At 48.7% G+C, this 20,735-nt stretch overlaps 1 protein-coding gene and 1 long non-coding RNA gene across 2 annotated transcripts in view; one reads left to right on the forward strand and one right to left on the reverse strand.

The window, feature by feature from the left end:
- Positions 1-20,735, reverse strand: part of SHTN1 (shootin 1) — a 905,549-nt gene that overhangs the window by 264,267 nt on the left and 620,547 nt on the right. The window lies entirely within an intron of this gene.
- Positions 5,293-20,314, forward strand: LOC126962696 (uncharacterized). The gene is made up of 3 exons (XR_007728776.1): positions 5,293-5,392; positions 19,779-19,927; positions 20,046-20,314. It is a non-coding gene; the product is annotated as an uncharacterized LOC126962696 (long non-coding RNA).

The raw sequence follows: 20,735 nt of genomic DNA on the forward strand, positions 1-20,735 counted from the left end.
CTCTAGACCGTTTCACCGCTGCTTATCATTTCTCCTTCATTTTGCACTGGGGGAGCTGCCCCTCCCTTCGGAGAAAGAGGCCGCGCCTGCACCCAAAGGTAACCCTCGGGTGATCCCGGGAGCGGGGCTGTCTGGCCTCGGTGTGAGACCCTGGGCGGGGAGTTAGAGGTTTCTGTTGCAACAGAGAAACACGGCAGCGTCAAAGAGAAAAAGCTTTCAGTGGAACTGGGCCTAAAGCTATTTTTATTTAAGTCTCAAATTGTCTAGTTTGTCATTTTGCTTCTATTTTTAAAAACTATTTCTCAGTGGCATGTGGGAGGGGAGATCAAAGGTGACGGACGGGTATCCCTATGTTGGTGTCAAGTATGCCTTCATGTCTGTCGTTTCTTCAGCAGTTGTCCCACATAAAGTATCTTCTTCCAAGGAACCCTTGCAATAAAATAGGATATTTCTCTTTGGACCGTTCTATGTCAAAGAAGGTTGGCAGCAGCGCCAGGCTTACCCAATGATTAAAGGGGGACATTTCCTACAGTAAGGTAGAGTCAATGCAGAACCTACAAGCTCATTGATTTCCATCCCTGTGTCGTCAGCTTGCTCACTTTTTCCTAAGATTATGACAATAGTAGTAATAATAATAACCAGGACACAAATAACTCTTGAGAAGTCATTTGTAACTACCTCTTCTTGGAGGTGAGAAACACACACATGCATACACACATACACCTCTGTGGACTTACGGTTTATTTTTGTCAGAGGAACTCAGAATTGCCTGAGGTGCTGTGGTTTTTTTTTTTTTTTTTAATGATCTATTTACAGACTTGCTAATGCCTCCGCAGAAATCCTGTTTATCAGCCCAATAGTTGTGACAGGGTTAGAAAACCAGTTTAAACTGTTAATCGGCCACAAAAAAGGGCCCTAGATTGATGCCTTTCACTTACCTTTGAAAGGCTATAAAAGCAACGCCATACATTGGGATGAAATTAGACAGCGACAAAATCATTACCTTGACTTCTCACAATAAAGACAACCTTAAAAGGGGGCTATTGATGGTTTCAAATTACATAACGGTGGTTTATATGTTCTTCCTCTGCGCTCACAGAAAGCAATTTTAAAGTGTGAATTCTTCAAAGAACAAACGGCCATAGCATTCACACACAGACATGCCTTTTTATTTTATTTATTGCAAAGCGCTATTAGAGAGAGAGAGAGAGAGAAAGAGAGAGAAACCAAAAACAAAACTCCCAGCAAAAGGAGGCCGAGTCCAAAGATAATATGTCCGGTTTCTATTTCACCAAGTTCCTGGGCTCACTTTTGGCCCCAGAGCCCGAAGTGCTCGGTCTCTTTCCCCGGGACGGGACAGGGAGTGGAGTTCCCAGCCCCGTGGGTGGGAAAAGCCCCGTGCACGTCACCGGGTCACGTCTGCTCACTGCTTCTGCACATTTTAAGCATGGACACAGCCTCCTGTAGAATAGAAAGACATTCCTCAAACAACACCGATTCTGGGGGTGCAGTGGGCCTGGCGCCGACCTGGAGATAAGGTTCAGCCCCCTTCGCACCTGTAGTTTTGGGATGGCTCCTACTTGGGCGGGGGTGGGCCTCCACCTTCTCTGCCTTCTATCAGACCTTTCCTCGGATGCATTTCTACGTAAATCTGGAAGGCGATCAAATGCAGGCGGCCCATCTCCAGTGCCTTTTTTTCGTCTCAAAGGCGGCGCCTGCATTTTCGGGAGCTCCAGCCCAGGCTGAGAAAGTCCCCTCAACCTCTAATCTGAGGTTGCTCACACGGCCTGCAAAAACCCGACGGGGCACCCCGCCACCCCACCTTACGTTTCCCTAGGGCTAAGTCAGTGGTCAAAAACCAAGCCGGGGGTAGCTGCCTTTACCAAGGAAAGACAGCCAGGACGCCCGCACCGACTGCAACGCGCGCGGAGGGAGAGGACCGTGCCCTCTTTCGCATGTTACGGGGCGAGGGGGCTGTTGGCGTCAGGAGCACTCTGAGAGGAACTTTGCAGCGGCTTTGAGAGACGAAGGGAATTCGGTAAACGTGCTGCCCCGGGCTGCCAACTGGAGCCCGGCAGATTCGCTGCGCAGCACTGCCCCCTGGTATCCAGCTCTGAAACTGCCCCCCTCCGCAGCTGCAAGGCTCCTCCCTGGGTTGCGCGGGACAGATTTTTTCTCCTTTCCTGGCCTGACAGAGAAGCTATACCCGGGGGTCTCAAGAAGTCCCCCAAGCCGTACTCAAAGCCTTTCTCCCTCTGCCTCAAGCGCTCACTTCCCCAAAGGGGACCCGGACCCCGACTGCCTGAGCTAGGTCCCCAGCATGGTCCGCACCCTTTCTCAACTCCAGGGCCCAGGTCCCGACTGACGTCTACCCGGGAGGGGGCTGGAGACCCAGGGAGACTTCGACTACTGGCCCGGGCGAACGGAAGGAAGAGGCTTGTGTTCATAGAGACTGGTTTGGAGCTGGGACTGTTCATTCTTAAAGCAACACCAGCTTCCAGGGCACCTTTCGTTGGCACCTGGGCTTTCCAGAGAAGAAAGGAAGTGGGTATCAATCAGGGCCAGCCCCTCCGTGCACCCCAGGCTGGAGAGGTGCAGAGGTCCAGTCCAAGGACGCCTGAGAGATGGGGGCAACCTTGGCAGGAGCCAGAGCACCGAGGCGCGATCCGCGGGGGCGCGGGCAGGGCGGGGCCCAGAGCCCCCTTCCGCCAGCTCAGCGCGCCCCTTCCAACCCAACTTGTCTGGCACTGGCTTCTACGGTTGCCGAGAGCAAGACTGCCGTCGTGGGCACAGGGTCCTCGACCCCAGGACGCGTGTGGCCTTTCCTACCCCAATCGGATGGTTTGTCCCAGGCTTTGGGACCGAGCTTGATGGAGAGGAAGGAAGGAAGTGGCGCCAGCTCCGGAGCCAGAGTGGGTTGGGGTCCCAGCTTGGCCACTCTCTGGCTGTGTGACCTTGAGTGAGTTACTTTGCCTCTCTGAGCACCAGTTTCTTTGTTTGTTTTTTTCAGGAATGGTGTGAGGATTGAGATAATGTCCTTAGGATGCCCACATGTGTTCAGTCAAGGTCGCCAGTGATGGTTGCCGGTGTCTGCTGCAGGACAGTCCCCCAGGAATCAGCTTGTAGGGTGGGTGCCAGCCGTACTGCACAGGGGCATCACGGCCTCCGGGTTTAGGAGGGGCAGAAACAGCGCAGTGTCCTCAGCCCTGAGGGCTGAGTGTTGGAGGTCCCGACGCTCCTGGGTTCTCTTCTGCCAGGGTGCAGAGTACAGCAGCATGCGCAGGGTTTCGCACACCTCTGCTGTGGGAAGTGAGTCATCTTCGCTTATGACTGCATCTGGCCAGGCCAGCTACGAGAACACTGGTTCTCACAGGTGCCACGTACCCAGCCTTAACCTGTGCCAGGCACAGTGCTAAGAGCTATGCACCCACAATCCCACTTCTTCACAACAGCCTCAACAGAAGTAGATGTTTAAGTTTTTAAATTTCCATTTTACAGAGCAGGAAACAGGCTCGGAGGGGTTAACTTCCCCCAAGATCACACAGCTGGTGAGTGGGAGAGCGGGGACTTGAACTGAATCTTCCTTTGAGGCCAAGCTCTGAACCACTAAGTTGGGTGGCATTAGAGAGCCAAGCTCTTGCCCTTCAGTTTCCATTCCCGCTGCCCTCTCTGAGCTGCAATTCTCTCTCCTGCGTTGGCACTGGCAGAAGTCGAGACACGCTCCCGGAAATCGCGGGCCGTGGCGCGGACTCCCACGCACCCCAGCTAGTTCCAGAGACTCAGCTTGTTCTGAGACCCTCTTGGCGAACCCCCTTGGTCCAGGCGCCCGGCCCCTGTGGTGCTCAGATCAGACTTATCCACCCGAGCACGATTCGGGCCGGCGCCTGGACTAAGGTCATGGGAAGGAAGCCCTCCTGCCTTTCTCCCGTGGCTTCGCTCAGCGATCAGGGAGGAGCCAGTTAAGAAGTCACAGTCGAAGTCATGACTGCTGTGTACCGGGGAGGCAGTCGAAGGCGAGGACACGGAGCGGGGATACCTCCGGACACCCCTGTCCCCGCCGCCCAGTCGGTGTCCTCGCTGCGCAGGGGCTCACTTGCTACCCTACTCCAAAAGGAAGCCGTCGCAGCCCAGGGCACGGTAACTAAAAGGCCGTCGGGGACGGAGACGGGAATGAGTGGGCTTGAACTTCAGGTTTCTGAGCCAGCTGCTCCCTAGAGCAGTGAGCCAGCACGTATTTAATGAATGGCCACTGGGTGCTAGGCCTTGCACCCAACCCTTTCGTCCTCCCCCGGGGCTAAGCCGAGGGTGACCCAACACTAGTTGGAGGGAGCTTGGAGACACCGCGCGGGGGCTGCGCCCTCCTGGCCTGGCCTAGTCGCTTTCCACGCACCCCTCTCTCTGTAGCTGCCGCCCCGCCCGGCTCTGCCCGTGGGCGCCCCCTGGCGGCAGGAAGCCGAGCGCGTACCCGCCCTCGGGGCTCCATCCCCTCTCATCCTGCCCCCCTCGCTGCTCCGCCAGCACCCCGAGCTCGCGCTGCGGCGGCCAGTCTCGTCCCAGAAGACCGACCGAATGTCCCTCAGAGCTTTCCGTGACCCGCCAGGGCGCGCGGCTGTCCGGAGCCCCTCCACGTTTCCCAGCAGAAGGCCCCGCACTCCCTGATCAGCAAGCGCGGATGCCGGTCGCCTCCCTCCCTCTGCCGGCTGCAGCCCGACGCCAGGCCGCTGGGGGCAAGCGCTGTGCTTGACAAGAGGAGAAAAGCCCCACATAAACAAAAACCCAAAGCCCACTCAAGTTCAGGGGTGGAAAACTGTAGGCATCCAAATTTTACAAAGATCCCCGGGACTCCCAATTACCACCAAACACCCTCTTGTCCCCTGCGACCCCCGACACCATCCCACCCCGCACACCCATCCCACCCCACCCACCCCACGCCCGCGTCCTGTGAACCAAACCGCGAATGCGCCGCAACCTTCTCGGCTTTCACACGTGTGCCCCCGATGCCATCTGCCCACGTCTGTGTGTGAAGCAAACCCCGCTGGCAGACGCGATGGAGAGAGATGGCTCCTCCGAACCAGAATTAGGAAGAAAACGCCGCTGAGGGCGTTTCAAAAACCCAAGAGGCGAGCGGGAAACCTGCATTGTCAGATCCGCTGGTCCCTGAGTTCTAGCCCCATGCACCGCTCCGAGCTAATTCTCCCCGCGACTCTGGAGGGGTTATTACCACGTAATAATTGATGAGGACACTAAGGGCTAAGAGGAGTTAATTAACTTGTCCCCAGTTACAGAGTCGGAAATCAGGGATGGATCTTAATTGGTGGGACTGTTCCCAGGGCCTGTGAGAGACTGGGTTTCAGCCCAGAGCCCAACACAGCGCCGGAAGACAAAGTATCAGGTACCTTTTTGTTTGCTAATCCAGCGGTAGGAAGTCGATTACATCTTTGATGACTCAGATTTTTGAAACAGCCCCATAGAACTTCCAATTATGGGGGAAAATACAATTGTGAAATTCCAAGGGATTTGGAAATGAAGGAGTAGGCCCTCAAAACATAACCCAGAACTTACTTGTTTTTGAAAAAAACATTTTACGGAAAATTTCCAACATATACGAAAGAAAAGAGAGTATTATAATCAACTCTCATACGCCCGTCTCAACCTCCAATAACCAAGGCCAATCTATTTCCTCCCCTCCTCCCCACGGGCTCTGCCTCCCCAACTCTCAAAACACACACACACACACACACACACACACACACACACACACACACACACTGCTTCCCCCATTCACACAGATTATTTGCAAGTAAAACCTAGACATTGCCACATTTAATCTGCAAGCATTTTCAGCATGTATTGTCAAGAGATGACCACATTACCAAAACTACAATAGCACCAACACAACCAGAATACCAAGAAATACCCACAAACTGCACATTCCTAAACACCCTGGAGTATCCAGTCGGCAGCAGCTTTATTGTAACCACAATTCCTGGCTAGAGCTTGGTGTTCACTGAATTTCATTCAGCTCTAGGGCCAGAATGACCTGGGTTTGGATCTTGATTTTTTTTTTTTTTTTCACTTATTAGCTGAATGATTCGGGGGCATGACTTACCTTCTCTCTGAGTGTCAGTTTAGTGCAATCTCACATGGTTGTTACAAAGATCAAAAAACAAAACAATGCATGTAAAGAGTTTGGCATAAGCCCGGGAATAGTATCTTATTTATTTCTTCTAAAGCTGGAATTCGGTAAGATTTTAGCTAATGAAGGCTTGAAAATTAGGTTTGAGTTGGGGCATCAAAAGTTTTCAAGTTGCATGGAGGGTAAGACTAGAGCCAGGGATGCACCACACCCAGTGACCATTCATAAGTCCACCCCTCCCAGGATTAACAACTGAACTCTCAGTGATGTCTTATCTTATAAGGCTCTAGTCTTTTCCTCCATGCAATGTGAAACCTTTTGAAGTTCTCCAAGGATCCTCCTAGGTCCGACAGTCGTCTTGGGCTTTTCTTGGGGCAGCGCTGGTCTTTCTCCCCCGTATTCCTGCCTGTAGCATGAGGCCGGGCACACGGGGTCAGTGCTGACTGCTGAATGAATGGTTGATGACATCATCATCAACCATTGGCCATCATCACGTGGCCTTTGCACAGCCAGTTCCTTCTGCCTGAGACATTTATGCCTTTTCCCTTAGCTTAATTAACTCTCTCTGAATGGGTCAAATTCCCCTGGCATATGCTCTCAGAGGACCTCGGTGTACTATCTCTTCAGAGGGTTTATCACTGGTTAAAACGTTAGATTTATTTGTCACTTATTTGTGTGATTACCAGATGGTCTTTCTTCTGTTCTAAACTTCATGAGGGCAGGAATCATGGCTGTTTTCTCATCATTGTATCTTTAGCACTTAACGCAATGGCTAATTGTTGAATGCAGGTGGTTTTTATGGTAGGCGAGAGTAGCTAGATTCAGAAACTAGTTTAACCCTAACCCTCACCCTAATCAGCAGTCATAGTAGCTAATTCACAACGCACTATTTCAATATGCTGTATAGGAAATTAACCTCCAAATGTGCTACCAGACAAATTATTCTGGAGGTGATAGAATAGAAAGATCAAGTTAAGATACTTGAATCACACAGATTGTCGAATACCTTTTAAACACACAGGGAGAAGCAAGAAGAAAAAGATGGGGTAGGTTAACACATATACCACAGAAGCAGGTGGTAAGTCCCCTTCCTGAATCCTGGGGCATTTAATAAGCAATGTTCACATGTTTCTCTCTCCCTCCCACCCATATTAACTTTCTCTCTTAATGATGTGGTTACAAGGACCATAATTGAGGGTGAGTGAATGAACCAACAGAAAGAAGGTGCCCAAGGCAACGATACACCCTTTTGCTATTGGAGAGCCAGGGGCAAGTTCTCCTGGCCACAGCAGGAGCATCCATTAGCCTCCTGAACAGCTCTCTCTGTTTATCTGTGCTTCTTGGGCAGAACACAACTGGGACCATAATGGGTGTCACTGATGGATGAGTGGCTGATTTTGGCAATCAGATAGCTGCCAGCCCTGAAGTAGCATGAATGTATCTTACAACTTGGTCTCTTAATGTCTCTCCATTGGTCCATAGCACTCTGGTTGGTTCTATCATATGTTCCACTTACTGTATCTGTCTTCAACATCTCTCACAGGTTATTGATTTACTCATTATCCATGTGAATTCTGTGAATTCATCCTGAGTCTCACAGCTCCATCTTATTCATCCCCTCTTCTACTTAACACATCCTATGAATTTTGTTTCTATCTTGTAATCTACTGACTTGCTTGCTCTCCACATCTCATACTTATTATGAATGTATCCATTTGTTTTTCTTACCTTCTGAAGATTCCCAAATAAAACAGTACACAGGCATTACACAACAAATTTATTAAATGCCTACCGTGTGCTAAGCATTATACTAGGTGTCTGTAATCCTGACAGGATTCCTCTGAAACTTTCCATCTAGTGGAAAGACAGTTAAATAATCCCCCCAGTCCTGTGAAATGATCCACTGTGTCAAGTGCTAGGAAGGGCTGGGGGAGGTCCCTGCTGTCCCAAGAATGTGGAGGTGGGCAGTCTAGGAGAGCTTCCTTGAGGATGTGGCATCTGAGGTCTGAGATCTGAAAGGTGAGCTCTAGAGTCCTAGGGTTTCATAAATCCCTAATAAACAAACATCAAGGCAAAGTGCACTTTTGTTTGCCCTATCTTAGTTTTGAGTCATATTTTGCCTATTTCTTGTCCAACTTTGCCAGAGAACACTAACGTGTTCTAGTCCCCCAAAAGCACAAATGTTATGTTTTATACAACGATCGAAATGAAACACACCTATTGGCAAAAGATGCTGCAGAACAGTGTTTAGGCTTACAAATGGTTCTAATGGGGATCAACAGCCTATAATTAGAATTTAACAATCCAAGAGAGGAGTAATATGCACCCTGCGGGACAGATTGGAGTCTTTTTCTTTAGTTCTGCAGGTTTGGTGGGCAGACTGGCTCCCGACTTCCCTTCTACAATAACTGTCCTACTGAGGTAAATATGTCACAAACAAGAACAATGAGATCACCAATAATATAACACTAATACCATAAACAAAAGAAACACCACCTTCGGCTCTGGTGGAACGAAAAACACAATGTAGACCAACTAACAGAACTATTTAAAAAGCAAATTACTCACAGCCATGCCGTCATAGCTCTCCAAATGCAATTTTCCAGGAAGCTCGGTAACAAGCAGAAATTTTTCCTGAGACATACTTGCTTTTGCTGGTTTGGTTACAGATCTGAGGTGTTGGACAAAAAAGAAAATGCCCCACATAAACCCACCTTCACACTTATTCTCCTGGATTCCACATTTTTCTCCCATCATGAGACATTTCTAGTCACAGGTTACTGTAAATGGAGAGTCTTGCCAGCATCTCTTCATCAATGACTTTTTCCTAAAACCTCAGGCTTTGCACAAATGCCAAAACCCTTGTCCTTGATAAGGCCATTTTTCTTTTTTCTTTTTTTTAAAAACGCACACAAGAATAACAGAATGTGAGCACTGTGGTGGATTTTTTTTTTTTTTTTTTTTTTTTTTTTTTTTTAAACAGAGTCTCACTCTGTCTGCAGGCTGGAGTGCAGTGGTGGGATCTCCGCTCACTGCAATCTCCGTCTCCTGGGTTCAAGTAATTCTCCTGCCTCAGCCTCCCAAGTAGCTGGGATTACAGGTGTGCACCACCACGCCCAGCTAATTTTTATATTTTTAGTAGAGACAGGGTTTCACCATGTTGGCCAGGCTGGTCTGGAACTGCCCTTCCAACCAGAACCAAGCCAGACTGTGACCACAAACATCAGAGGAGTCTCAGCCCTGTTCCTCAGTGCCCCTCTTCCCCAAGCTGCCCTGTGAAATAGGGATGCTGGGGAAGGCAGAGGCAATAGCATGAAGTCTCTAGGCTATTTCAGAGGAGGCACTAGCTGACATAAGGATGAAAATCACCGATGAAGGGGCTGATCATCCCTGACCAAAACCCTGAGTGTGCGCCATCTTGGACAGTCTGCGTTTTTGACCATGCATGAGAAGAAAGAGAACGCAAGCGCTGTCTTCATTCATGGAGTTTTGAATCCAGATGCCTCAGAGGGCGCCTTCCACCCATCTCAGCTACGAGTCATGAATGGCAAATGAGATCTGAGCAGGGGAGGCCTGGGGGACAGCAGCAGCTCCCTGTTGGTCCTGTCGTCCCTCTTTTTTTTTTTTTTTTTTTTTTTTGAGACGGAGTCTCGCTCTGTTGCCGAGGCTGGAGTGCAGTGGCGCAATCTCGGCTCACTGCAAGCTCTGCCTTCTGGGTTCACGCCATTCTCCTGCCTCAGCCTCCCGAGTAGCTGGGACTACAGGCGCCTGCCACCACGTCCAGCTAATTTGTGTATTTTTAGTAGAGATGCTGTTTCTCCTTGTTGGCCAGGATGGTCTGGATCTCCTGACTTCGTGATCCTCCCGCCTCGGCCTCTCAAAGTGCTGGGATTACAGGCGTGAGCCACCGCGTCCGGCCCCTGTCATCCCTCTCGAAGGTGCCTGCTAGTGCAGGCCAGGGCGGAGGCTGCAGCCATCTCTCGGTAGAGGGCAGGAGGAGCTCAGGTTGGCCTGCCCTCTGAAGCCTTTCCAGACATCACCAGGAAAGAACGGCTGCTGTTATGCAGTGGTCACCCACGCCTCAGATACATTGTTTTGCTTTCTTTTATCCTCTCCTCTCCCTCTCCTCTCCCTCTCTTCTCCCTCTCCTCTCCCTCTCCTCTCCCTCCCCTCCCCTCCCCTCCTCTCCTTTCTTTTCTTCTCTTCTGAGGCTCTGTTAGCCCAGGCTGGAATGCAGTGGTGCAATCTCGGCTCACTGCAACCTCCTCCAGGTTCAAGCAATTCTCCTGCCTGAACCTCTGAGTAGCTGGGATTACAAACATGTGCCACTATGCCCAGCTAATTTTTGTATTTTTAGTGGAGACGGGGTTTCATCATGTTGGCCAGGCTGGTCTCGAACTCCTGACATCAGGTTATCCACCTGCCTTGGCCTCTCACAGTGCTGGGATTACAGGCGTGAGCCACTGTGCCCAGCCAGATGCATAGTTTTTCTCATGCTTGTCCTTGCACATCTCCTGGGTGCAGGAATGTCTGGAGCCCACAACAGTGATCTGTGCTGAACCCCAAAACCTGAAAGGGCCAATTCCCTCTGCCTCCCCCACTAGGTGGGGTCTCAGGTTTTGCTCAGAAAGGCCCACGAGCCCATGGGTTCTCCCCTCTTTACAACTGCCTCCAAACATAAAGAAGGAAATTGCTGGATGAGTAAAATAACCCCCAGAAGAAGGAACAAGTGCTAGTGACATCTTCACATGATGGAAAACTCATGAATTCAGACTATTCTAAGCTACCGGTCATCTCAGCGGGCTTTGTCATGCTTTTGGACTTGACTGCTGCATCTCCTTCTAGGAGAATTGAGCCACTTCATCCTGGCAGCAAAACACACTGCCCACATCCCCATCCCAAACCGAGATGAGGGTCTGCAGTAAGAAGTGGCACGTGGAATCTATAGCTGGAGTGGTTCTGACTTTATTTCAGTGCCTGGAGAACACAGTCACGGCTCTTATCACCGTTCACAGGGCAGTTTGGGGAAGAGGGGGCACTCAGGAAGGGGGCTGGGACTCCTCTGATGTTCGAGGTGACAGTCTGGGCTCTGTTCTGGTTGGAAGGGCAGTTCCTGAGGCTGTAAAGCCTGGCAGGGGAGGGGAGGGAAGGGAGGATGCTGGGATTCAGTCCTCTGGAGAGAACAGTACAGACTGAATGCAGAGGCAGGAGTTCTACTTTGGAGATCATTTGGGTCTGGAGTATTTGAGTCTGAAATGAGGCAAACTCACGGTGGAGGACAGCTATTCTGTCATTCTGCAGATCCAGCACTATTCCATCATATGCTTTTCATGAATTAGTAGTGAAGTTACAATCTTGGGCGTTTTAAGCTCATCTTTGCACCTGCTGGTAGCAGAGAACAGCATTTCCCCCGCCCCCGACTTCCTTTATGAGCTGGGAGGAAGCAAAATCCAGCTCTATCGTTGGCGCTCCCTCTGGTGGCAGTTTCGGAAAACGATCCAGCCCTGAGGATTTTGCGGAAGGTAGGCAACACCGAGGCATCCTGAGCATTCGGTAGGAAGCAATGGGAGGAAAGATCCTCCGCCCTTTCAGAGACGGGGCGAAGGGTCAGCTGTCCCCTCTGCCAGATGGCAGATACAGGAGAGTTGGAATTCCTCCGGAGTCGGCCCTGTCAACATGCGCACGTGTCCTGGGGGTGAATGATTTGTGCAGACGACTTGGAAATCCGCTGCGTGCCTCCCAGGCGCGTGCATCTTTGCTTACCCTTTCCTAGATTGAGTCTCAGCCCCGCAGGCAGATTCGCAGCTTCTCGGGCGCTGGGACGGCGTCTCAGCCAGCTTTGCAGGGCGCCCCCTCCCGCCTTCCCGCTAGCATCTGGCAGGGACTGGAGCGCTTCCTGGAGACCCGTAGGCCGGGGACAGGTCACCAGGTGAAGCAGTGCGCCTCGGAAGCTGATGCTGGGTGACCGACTGCGTCCGCCACTTCTCCTGCCCGCCTGCCCGTATTGTGTGCGTCCTCATAGGTCTTGACAGATGGTGGCGACTTTGACAGTTCGTCAGCCCCGCGTGGACGCTTGTCCCCAGTCACTGCTCTGGGACCGCCAGCTCTGCTTGGGAGAAAGGGCGCAGCTGGGGTGGGAATTTGGAGGCAGGGGTCAAGTTCCTACTGTGCTGTAGGAACAACAATGACACGTGCTCATGTCAACCTGCAGGTATGGCTTGTGCTGAACGCTGGAGAAAGGCTCAGGAGAGCAGGAGGCTGCAGCACCCAGAGCATGGGACGTGAATATACGAGACCTGGGTCCCAGACCTGGCTCCGCGGCTCTGGGCCAGTCACTGCCCTCTCTCAACCCAGTTTCTGTATAATAACCCTGGTTGGACATGCTGTTTTCGAAAGATCTTTTTCCAGATCTAGCATTTTCTTTAATATACGTACATATTTTCTAAATGGCTGTTGGCTTGTTAAGTGGCCTGGGGATAATTGCTACCACTTTCAACGAGAGAAACTCGAGAATCTGAAACTCAGTATTTCTACGAATTTGCGCAACATAGGAGGTCATCGCCTGGACACCACTGCCCCCTTGCGGCAGCTCATCTAAATTTGCAAGTGGTGACAAGGAATTCAAGGGCCTGAGGGTTCAGGCCTTATAAACCTGGGTTTATAAAGGGGTTGGATAATATCCCCAAAGCTTTATTCATCCCTGAAAGGAACTGTAACTAGATCAGAGGCTTTATCTGCTTAATGCCATAATGCCTTTCCCCTACCCTCAAGACAGCTATTTATAGGCAACCTCTAAGTGGATCTAGAGCCAGATTACCCAAATCCACTTGCAAATTAACTCAGATTAAAATTTGCAAGCTTCTTGGGAGCGGAGTGAGGCGGTTAAGAAAAAAAAGAATAAAATTTGCAAGCTTCTGAGACCTGGTATGCTCCTACTCCAGAGCGGATTCATTGATAGAGGAGATGACACTAAGCCCATGTGGTATTTCTGGTTATTAAACACCCCATTGTATGGACATAATCTTTTCTTGTTTTTATTGAGGTAAAGTTTACATAACACAAAATTAACCATTTTAGGTGAATAATTCAGTGGCATATAGTACATTGACTATGTTATGTAAACCATCACCTCTATCTAGGTTCAAAATATATAGAGATATATATATATCTTTTGAGAAAGAGTTTCGCTCTTGTTGCCCAGGCTGGAGTGCAGTGGCGTGATCTCAGCTCACCACAACCTCCGCCTCCCGGGTTCAAGCGATTTTCCTGCCTCAGCCTCCCGAGTAGCTGGGATTATAGGCACACGCCACCACGCCCGGCTAATTTTTTTTGTATTTTTAGTAGAGATGGGGTTTCTCCATGTTGGTCAGGCTGGTCTCGAGCTGTCAGCCTCAGGTGATCCATTTGTCTTGGTCTCCCAAAGTGCTGGGATTACAGACGTGAGCCACCACGCCTGGCCAAATATATTTTTTTTCTTTTTTTTGAGACGGAGTCTCTCTCTGCCGCCCAGGCTGGAGTGCAGTGGCCGGATCCCAGCTCACTGCAAGCTCCGCCTCCCAGGTTCACGCCATTCTCCTGCCTCAGCCTCCCGAGTAGCCGGGACTACAGGCGCCCACCACCGCGCCCGGCTAGTTTTTGTATTTTTTTAGTAGAGATGGGGTTTCACCGTGTTAGCCAGGATGGTCTCGATCTCCTGACCTCGTGATCCGCCCGTCTCGGCCTCCCAAAGTGCTGGGATTACAGGCTTGAGCCACCGCGCCTGGCCAATATTTTTTATCATTCCAGAATAAAACCCTGTACCCAGGATGCAGGTAGACCCCATTCCCAATTCTTCATGCACCTGGCAGACACCAATTTGCTTTCTGTCTGTATGGGTTTACCTATTTTGGGTATGTAATAGGAATACATATACTTTCTGTCCATTTGTGTTTGTTTTCTGTCGCTTAATATAAGGCTTTTGAGGTTCATACACATCGTGACATGTAACTTCATTCCTTTTTATGGTTGAATAATCTGTTATGTCCACATTTTGTTTTTCCATTCGTCCATTGATGGACATTTGGGTTGTTTCTACCTTTTGGCAATTGTGAACAATACTGCTACGAACATTCATATACAAATATTTGAGTTCCTGTTCTCAATTCTTGTGGGTATGTATCTAGGAGTGGAATTTCTGGGTCATATTGGAGTTCTCTCCAGGCTGGAGTTCAGTGGCGCCATCTTGGCTCACTGCAGCCTCTGCCCCCAGGCCCAAGTGATCCTCCCCTCCTCAGCCTCCTGAGTAGCTGGGACTACAGAGGCACACGCCACCACCATGTCCAGGTTTTTTTTTTTTTTTTTTTTTTGTATTTTTAGTTAAGATGGGGTCTCGCTACGTTGACCAGGCTGGTCTTGAACTCCTGAGCTCAAGTGATCAGCCTCCCAAAGTGCTGGGGTTAGAGGCATGAGACACCTTGCCTGGCTGACAGTGCTCTTTAGAGTGAAGGGTCATTAAGAGGGGATGGATGACAATGTCCTCCAGGATCTGCCAATTCCTAACACCCTGTGTTAGGCCATTCTTGTATTGCTATTATTAAGAATACCCGAGACTGGGTAACTTAGAAAGAAAAGAGGTTTAATTGACTCTTGGATCTGCAGAATGTACGGGAGACATGGTACTGGCATCTGCTTCTGGAGAGGGCCCTGGGAAGCCTCCAAGTATGGCGGAAGGCAAAGGAGGGTTATGTGTATCACATGGCAAAAGTGGAAGCAAGAGAACGAGGGAGGAGGCCCCACGCAGTTTTAAACAACCAGATCTCATGGGGAGTAACAGCAAGAACTCCCTCATCATCAAGGAGATGGTGCTAAACCATTCAGGAGGGATTGAGAATCACACCAACATGAGATTTGAGAGGGACAAACATCCAAACCACATCACACCTCCTTGTTGGTTCTCCCGTATCTGCCACAGGTTTGTGGGCCGGCTGGTTTGGCTTTGCTTCAGATGGGGTTCCTGGGGCCTCTGGGCACCAAGTGTCTAGGGCCAACAGTTCCCAGAAAATGCTCTTCTTATGGTGCATAAAGAAACTCGAGAGGCTAAATCAATCCATGCGAACACATTCAAAACCTCAGCTGGCATCACAGCTGCTACTATTTTACTGGCTAAAACAAGATACATGACCAAACCAAATTTTAATGGAGAGGCGTTGTTTATACTGTGAAAGAAAAGTATCTTGGGCCCCCAAAGTCACTAAGCTAAAAGAAAAACTCAAGCTGGAAACTGCTTAGGGCACACCTGCCTCCCATTCTATTCAAAGTTATCCCTCTGCTCACTGAGATAGATGCATATCTGATTGCCTCCTTTGGAAAGGCTCATGGGAGACTCAGAAGAATGCCACCATTTGCTCTCGTCTACCTATGACCTGTAAGCCTCCTTCCTGCTTCAAGTCTTCCTGCCTTTGTTTCCAATTGTCCCACCTTTCCAAACTGAACCAATGTGCTTCTTACGTATATTGATTCATGTCTCATATGTCCCCAAAATGTATAACACCAAGTTGTGCCCCGACCACCTTGCGCGCATGTCATCAGGACTTCCTGAGACTGTCACGGGCACACCCTCAACCTTGGCAAAATAAACTTTCCAAATTAACTGAGACCTGTCTCAGATTTTCTGGGTTTATAATACCAGCTCCATCAGGCAGTGCTGCAGTCACATGGCAGAGGGTGTGGCCGTATCATCCTCTTACAGGCAAGGATTAAAGGATTGGGGACAGTGATCTCCCCCTACCACTCCTAACGAGGTTTCTTAGCTGTAATTTAAATGCTTAATTTACCTTTTCTCTGACATATTTACATTTTATCAAAGACATTCATGATGTTCATACAAAAGATTTTGCACTGTGGGATATTTTTAGATAGCGATCCCCCACACCCAAGTGTGGAGCAGCCAAGCATCTGCAAGAAATGCCTTCAGGGAAGCTGGGCTCCCACTCAGTGGAAACCTTCAGTCTCCTTTAACCTCAGCCTTTTAAGGACCATGAATCAATAAGTAGCATAAATTATTCACCTTATGGAGCATTCTCAGAAATGGACAGCAGACTGGAGAAATCGCCAGCAGGAGATGCGTTCTTTGCAGTGTTAGGGCCTCTGCTCACTTTCTGAATGGCTGGAACTTTCTATTAAAAATTCAGATTTCAGAGAAGAATGAATCTAAGTTGTGCAGAGATTTCAATGAGACTCCATGTTTCCTTTTCAGACGCAGCTAACTGGTCTATGGGGCCTCTGCTGCAGGATCGAAGGAGAGCGTGTGTGTGCAGTCTCACTCAGTGTCGGGAGCACCTGGCTGCCTCCCTGATGCGATCTCAGACCTGGCGAAAGGACCTGGCCTCTGCTCAGAAAGGTCTTTTCTCCTTGTGAACAGAGACATCAGAAGTTCATTACATCTCTGACAGGTGCAGTGGCTCACACCTGTAATCCCAGCACTTTGGGAGGCTGAGGCAGGCGGATCACTGAGGTCAGAAGTTCGAGACCAACCTGGTCAACATGGTGAAACCCTGTCTCTACTAAAAAAAAAAAAAAAAATACAAAAATTAGCCGGGTGTGGTGGCACGTGCCTGTAATCCCAGCTACTCGGGAGGCTGAGGCAGGAGAATCGCTTGAACCCTGGAGGAGGAGGTTGCAGTGAGCCGAGATGGGGCCATTGCACTCCAGCCTGGGTGACAGAGGGAGTCTCTGCCAAAGAAAGAAAGAGAGGGAGAGAGGGAGAGGGAGAGAGAGAGAGAGAGAGAGAGAGAGAGAAAGAAAAGAAATTTGTTCCATCTCTAAAAACCATTCTGAAAGCTGAAAGCTCTGCTTCTTTGAAAGATGCCTTTCAGGATGCAAAGACTTTGGAAAGGAGGGAAGGTAAACTAGCATTTATCAAACACCAAGCACCCACCCACTTTAAACATTTACTTCTCTCTTGTCCTCTCTGTCCTGGTAATCCTAGATGTCTGGCTTTCTTCAGATTCTCAGCTCATTCTTCTCAACTCAGGGAACCCACCCAGCTCTGCCATGGTTCCCCATCCCTGTGCCATACCTGGAAACTGAAGGCAGTAAGCTGGACAACCTCAGGGTTTCCCCTCGTCTCAGGGGTCACTGGCCTTTGTTACTTGATGCCCAGTTTTGTTTTTTTTTTTTTAAAAACATTGCTTTATATAACTTTTTTTTTTCATGTGGGAGGATAAATCTGATTTTTGTTTCTTCATCTTGGCTGAGCCAAATGACTGTCTTTGAGTTCATTAATTTTGCCTTCTGTTGTGTTCAGTCTTCAGTCAAACCAATCCAGTAAGCTATTTTTTAAAAATGAGACTTCATTTTTAAAGAGCAGTTTTAGGTTCCCAGCAAAGTTGAGCAGAAAGCACAGAGTTCACATATACCCATACCTCAATGCATGCAAAACTTCCCCACTATCGACATTCCATGCTTGAGTGGGACATTTGTTCAATCAATGAACCTACATTGACATCATTATCATTCAACGTCTGCAGTTTACATTGAAGTTCACTCTTGGTGTTGCAGATTCTATGAGTGTACATAAATGTGTAATGACATGTACCCACCATGATAATATCATATAGAGTAGTTTCATTGCCCTAAAAGTTCTCTGTGCTGTGCATATTTATCTCCACCCCCATCCCCACTAACTCCTGGAAATCACTGATATATTTACTGTCTCCATAGTTTTGCCTTTTCTAGAATGTCGTATAGTTGGTATCATGTAGTAAGTAGCCTTTTGGATTGGCTACTAGGAACATTCATTTATGTTTCCTTCATGTCTTTTTATGGCTTGATGGCTCATTTCTTTTTAATGCTAAATAATATTCCATTGTCTAGATGTACCACAGCTTATTTATTCATTCACCTGCTGAGAGACACTTTGGTTGCTTTCAAGTTTTGGCAATTATGCACAAAGTTGCTACAAATACCTATGTGCAGGTTTGTGTGTGGACATGTCTTCAACTCATTTGAGTAAATACTGAGGAGCATGCCAGGCACTGTGGCTCATGCCTATAATCCCAGCACTTTGGGAGGCCGAGGCGGGTGGATCACTTCAGGTCAAGAGTTCGAGATCAGCCTGAACAACATGGTGAAACCCCGTCTCTATTAAAAATACAAAAATTAGCCAGGTGTGGTGGCACATGCCTGCAGTCCCAGCTACTTGGGAGGCTGAGGCACAAGAATTGCTGGAACCCAGGAGGTGGAGGTTGCAGTGAGTCGAGATCATGCCACTGTGCTACAGCATGGACCACAGAGAGAGACTCCATCTCACAAAAGGAAAAAAAAAAAAAAAAAAAAAAAAGCATGACTGTTGGATTATACAGTTAAGAGTATATGTAGTTTTGTAAGAAACTGCCGGCCAGGCACAGTGGCTCACGCCTGTAATCCCAGCACTCTGGGAGGCCGAGGAGGGTGGATCCCCTAAGGTCAGGAGTTCAATACCATCCCGGCCAACATGGTGAAACCCCGTCTCTAACAAAAATACAAAAATTAGCTGGGTGTGGTGGCGGGCACATGTAATCCCAGCTACTCAGGAGGCTGAGACAGGAGAATCGCTTGAACCCAAGAGGCAGAGGTTGCGGTGAGCCGAGATCATTCCACTGCACTCCAGACTGTGTGACAGAGCGAGGCTCCATCTCAAAAAAAAAAAAAAAAAAAAAAAAAAAAAAAAAAAAAAAAAAAAAAATTCTTGCAGGACCTAACCATAGAGGAATAATTAATTGGACTTTAAATCAACCGCTGGCTGAAAATCAGCCTCTGGCTCCTATTTCTTGTCCAGACAATCACTCAGGGTGCTGGATGGGGCAAAAGGGAAGTTTCTTTCACAAAGAGGACCAAAATATATATATGCTTTCACAAAGAGGAATATATATATATATAATATATATATCAGCCATATATATATCAGCATATATATATATATGGTGGGGTAGCCAGCGTTCTTCAGAAAAACAGAACCAATGGGATATATAAAGCCATAGAAGAGGATATTTATTGTGGGGGTTAGCTCACTTGATTATGGGGACTAGAAGTCCCCCAATATGCTGTCTGCAAGCTGGAGACCCAGAAAAGCCAATGGTATAATTCAGTCTGCGTCCAAAGGCTGGAAACCAGAGCCACTGGTGATGTAACTCTCAGTTTGAGGCTGATGGCCTCAGAGACCCGGGGACCACTGGTGTAAGTCCCACCGTCTTTAGACCCAAGAACTCAGAGTTCCGATGCTCCAGGGTTCTGAAGCAGAAGAAGGATGCCCCGGCTCAAAAAGAGAGCGAGTTTGCCCTTCTGCCACTTTTTAATTCTATGCAGGTCCTCAATAGATTGGATGATGCCCACCTGCATTGGTGAGAGCAGACCTTCTTTACTCAATCTACTGATTCCAATGCTAATCTCTTCCAGAAACATACACACAGACACTCCCAGAAATAATGCGGTGCCAGCTATCTGGACATCCTATGGTTCAGTCAAGTTGACACATAAAATTAACCATCGCAAGTGGCTTAAAAGAAATAGAAGTTGATTGGTTTCTTACTGATGTCCAAAAGCAGCAGTTCCAGTTTGGGGGCAGCTCTGCTGCACTCAGCCATTAAGTCCAGGGTCTTCCATTTGTTTCCCTTTCATGTTCCAGGGCAGTGGTTTTCAAAGTGTGGTCCCTGGACCAATAGCATGAACATCATCTTGGAACTTGTCAGAAATGGAAGTTCCCAGGCCCCATGCCAAACCTACTGAATTGGAAACACTAGGAGTGGGACACAGCTATCTGACCAAGACTTCCAGGTGAGTCTCAGGCATTATCTTCATCTGTGTGGGTAAGACTGCGATCTCAGGCGCACCTCTCTTCTAGCTCAAGGAAAAGCGAAAGAGAGGAAGTCCAGTCCAATCAATTTTCTTTTAGGCCAGTGACGTGTAAATGGCAAACACCGCTTCTGCTTATATCCAGTTGGTGACCAAGTTGTCATAGCCACACCCAGCCACAAAGTCAGCTGCCAACTGTAGCCTCTAGCAGGTGTCCATTGCACAGGAAGAAGGGAAGAACTGATTTTGAAGGCACAACTGACCATAATCCCGCTAAAGGAAACAGGACATCCTAAGACGGCTGCTGAAATCACTACCCTTGCTGATGGAAACTCACACCTCCGAGCCTTTGGCAAGGGCTTTAATAAAATCTCCTTTTAGAAATGACTTCTTATAGCCTGCTATTAATTATCCTGGTTGGAGGAGAACAGAGTGAGGAGAGCTTAAAGATAAAATACATGTAAAATGCCTTAGGAACTTGAAAGCACTAAGTCCAAAGGGTACCACCCTTCTTGCTCTTGCGGTGGTGGCTATTTTTATTCTAGAATTTTGAGGTTTGGAGAGTCCCATCCCTTCCCTCCTACAGGTTCCACACCAATTGGGAAATAGACACGCAAGTCGGAGAGGGGCCCTACATCAGCTTTATTGCTGATAAAGTTGGATCTGAGGAAGTGATTTGAACTTGAGGCCAAAATCGATGTTCAGTGACTTCCGCCAGCCATTGAATGGATTTGCTCATTCACTCAGGGCAAAGATGACCTGTGTCCTAGTCTCAGAATCCATTTCCTCC

Source organism: Macaca thibetana, chromosome 9 (genome assembly GCF_024542745.1).
Source record: "Macaca thibetana thibetana isolate TM-01 chromosome 9, ASM2454274v1, whole genome shotgun sequence".
NCBI lineage: Eukaryota > Metazoa > Chordata > Mammalia > Primates > Cercopithecidae > Macaca > Macaca thibetana.